General features: G+C 32.5%; 1 long non-coding RNA gene across 1 annotated transcript in view; it reads left to right on the top strand.

The window, feature by feature from the left end:
• The window catches only part of LOC116185458, a 130,946-nt gene that overhangs the window by 89,156 nt on the left and 37,862 nt on the right, over window positions 1–3,928 (top strand). The window contains exon 2 of the long non-coding RNA XR_004150313.1: window positions 598–638. This is a non-coding gene — a long non-coding RNA (uncharacterized LOC116185458). The remainder of the gene's footprint in view (window positions 1–597; window positions 639–3,928) is intronic.

Genomic DNA, 3,928 nt, shown 5'->3' on the forward strand with positions numbered 1-3,928 from the left:
TCAATCTCTCGTCGATGAAATTGTTAATACTCAACTTTATAATTGAGGACAATTTTTTTTCTCAAACGATCATTTTTTATTGTTGTTTATGTAAAATTGAATTATTGAAGATTTTTGAGGTTAGAAGTATCGCTATTATCGATTATTAGAGTATTAATAAAAGTTCTGTTTAACTTTAACTTTGTATTATTTATGTTTTGCTATTCATACGTCTTTTTTTTGCCATTTGTCATCGTGATGATAAAAGAAAAAAAATTGTAGTATTGCACTACTACGTTGCATCATAATGTATTTATTAAAGGACTTGGCTCTTTCGTTTCTACGAATTTTTCTTTTTTTTTAAATAATAGACTTACTTACTGTTCTCTCAGTTCCTCTTTGAGACAAAGCAATCAGAGGAATCTTGTTATGCTATTACTACGTTATATAATTTAGTTATATATAAAAGCACATTACATGGCTTAATTCGATAAGAAATAGCTTTCTCTTATCGAAAATTTCTGTGTTTGTTCGAAACGCACATTGTACGTTTATTTCTTTTATATGTTATTTTCTATTGTTTGTATTTAATGTGCTATTTTTTTTTTTATTTTTCAGATTTGTGCAAAATGAAATCAACATCATGGAATATTAACTCGGTGAGTGACATTTATTAAAAAAATTATATCTAAAGAATAATCCTCAGTGAAAGTTTATTTTAAAAAAATATAGTTGTTGTGACACACGTACTATCAATATTATAATTATTCTATAATATCTCATGGCATATAATATAATATAGAAAAAAATATATTCAATAATATGTATAAAAATTGAAAAAAAATTTTAATAATTTTTAAATCTCTGGTGAATATTTATATCCTATCAAATAAAGCAATTTTAAAAATTTTAAAAAAGGAAAAAATTAATTTGGCCAAAAATTAAATTTTTAAAACATCTATTATGTTAGTCGATATTTTTTTCGACAAAAATCAGATTTTCTCATCATCCAAAATTTTCATAAAAGTTGCTTGAAAATTTAAATAAATTGCATGGGATAAATTCTGTAATTTTATTCGTAATATGATAAATCTGCTTATAGAAACATTTGCGCTCAGCAAAAATATAATTTCCTCGTTAAAATTAATAGAAGAATACAAGTGTTTGCGTTCTCAGCTACTTTTCTCGCGAGTTTATATTCACTGATTCCTAACATTTAAACGTACACAGTACTGCAAGTTTCACGTATTTGTATATACCTTTAACTTCCATCTAATATTCTAATTCTTATTTGTACTAAAAAATATAAAAAAAAAATATTAACCTTAAAATAAAACTTATAAACCTATAAAACTTATATACATTGTACCAAATTTCTTTAAAACAATTTCTTTGAATTAATATAGAAATTTTTTTTTTTATTAATATAGAAATGGCGTTTTTTATCAAGAAAGTAATGTGTAATATGTAATAATTTTAATTTATTATTAAAAGATTTAAAAGCGCGTGGATTTTAATCTCCTGTACGATTTTTCGATTTAGAAAACTAATTAAGAAGACACGACAAAGACTACCGAACAAAAGATTTAATTAAATATTTAATAATTAAACTCCTTGTTCAAGTAAAGTAAAATGTAATTTTCTTGCATTATCTTAACCTTAACAAAGTTGCTCAAAACGCAACACGATTAAAATCCCAATGTAATTTTCTAACATTCTTTCGACATGATTTACGACAAAAAAATAACACATCGCCCTATCCTTAAAATACACGAATTCTTTACCTTCTACGTAGATAAAATTTTGTATAAGCGTTTTTAAATGAAAAATGATATATATTTTCAATTTCTCGTGACAATCGAAGATATACTCCAGCATCGAATGAAATATAAAGAATTCCATATCTTTGATATTTTTACGTCGTGAAATATAAAAAGAATAAAAATCCATGGAGAGGAATGTTTGAATCGCTCGTACATATAATATTCGATTCTAACGTTTGGATGAATAAATACCATACGGTTTTATTCCCTAAAATAAATTCCATCTTACCAGAAAATATCTTACCGATATTCAATTTCGATGTATAAACAGGGGAATTTATGCAGTTCATGTAAAAAAAATATTCAAACGATAACTAAACATTAAAACTGTTCTCGACTTATTTATTATTAAGTTATAAGCACTTGAAGTTTAGACGAGATAAAGACAGAATGACACGGCGCGCCACACCGTGGCGCGACAGTGTAACAAACATAGAGTTGTCTCTCTCTACCTCATCTCGCTTCGTCTAACGCAAGCTTATATACTCGACAAATATAATCAGCTCAATCGAAATCTGTGAACAGCGACTTTTCACTATTCAAATCAAACTTTTCAAAGACTTAGATCATACTTTATCCCACGATATATATATATTTCCCTGTTACATCATATTAAAATCATTTACTACAAAGATTCAAAGATGAATACAAAAACATAACGAAAGTACAGAAAAACTACTTTAATTGAAGAAAAATCAAGAATTCCTGTCACGATTCGAAGAGGAATAATAGGTTACAAAAATAGATGACAAGAAAGAAACTATTTTAGTTGAGAAGAAAATCAAAAATTCCTGGATACAGTGACGATTCGAAAAGGAATAATAGGTTAGGCGGCCAAGTCGATAACATTTCCCCAACAACTCTATCCCGCTGTTCGATCGTCACGCTCAATCGGGGCGCAACGACACCTGCGCTTCGGGTTCTCGTCTCGTGGAAGCCCGTAGGGCCTCCATTAACGAAGGCTGTGGCGCAACGCGTAGGGCGTTCGCAAGGTGCATCCACAGGGCCTTTGCCATCTGCTCCGGTACACGTGGCCCCGGCACGTGCCGCCAGCTGATAATAGCGCCTTCGATCCCGCCGCGACGACACGAGTGCTCGCTCTACGTGCCCGACATTTCAACCGGGCCGCCCCTGTTTAGGCGATAACGAAATTTTCGCCCCGCATCGCCTAGCCCCTACACGTATGCTGCCCGATTATTGAATATCGTGGCAACCGTCTGGCCTAAACGATTTAATTTTACGATCGTTTTTTTCTCCCCCTCCTTTTTCTTTTTATTCGGAGGGAGAGAGAGAGAGAGAGATCATGCTTCTCGGCGAGATTGTTTGGGGATGTTGCTCGCGGATGAAGGATGCGTTTTATCGTTTGAACGAGCATTTATTTAAAAAAGAAAAAAGAAAGGAAAATTTTCGACGAGAAAAATAATTCGATAAATTGTTAAACTTCGAAACTCGAAATTATCGAGGAACTTTTATTTCACGGTTAAAAAAACTAAGTTAAAAATTTAAAAAAGAGTATTTAAAATTACTTTAAATAATTAATTCATTTTGAATGAATTAATTATTTAATTGAAACGCTTGAATAACATTCATTCGTAATTATTATATTCGATCCGCTATATAACCATAACATTTGGCTACAATACATACATAGTTATTTCCGATTATTATTTGTTTTGAATATAATGAATTAAAAACAAGCTAAACGTTACTAACCTCGCTTATTATTAAACTTTGCCTATTTGACCGACCTCTATATAAATCCGATTGTTATTATGCCGAGATTTATTAATCGCCGCCGGCGACGAGGAAAGTAGAAGGGGAAAATCAAAATAAAGGAGAGACACGTAACACGGAGTGGTGGTTCCACAGTTGCCGTGAGAAGCTCGACGATGAACGTTCACGCAAATCGTCCGTAAGGAAAAGGCAGAAACGGCGTCGACCCCGTAAAATGAAATTCATCGCTTAACCCCGGCTCTCTCCCTCTGCCTTCCCTCCCTCCTCCTACGGCTTCAAGGGGGGTCGAAGAAGGAAGGTTGGCCGCGCTCTCTAAGGTTACTTCGCGCTTTCTGCGTTTCATTCCCTTCCCTCCCCTCCTCCCTCTCCCCTCCTTCTTGGGTTGGCATACG

This window comes from Apis dorsata, unplaced genomic scaffold (genome assembly GCF_000469605.1).
Source record: "Apis dorsata unplaced genomic scaffold, Apis dorsata 1.3 scaffold_188, whole genome shotgun sequence".
NCBI lineage: Eukaryota > Metazoa > Arthropoda > Insecta > Hymenoptera > Apidae > Apis > Apis dorsata.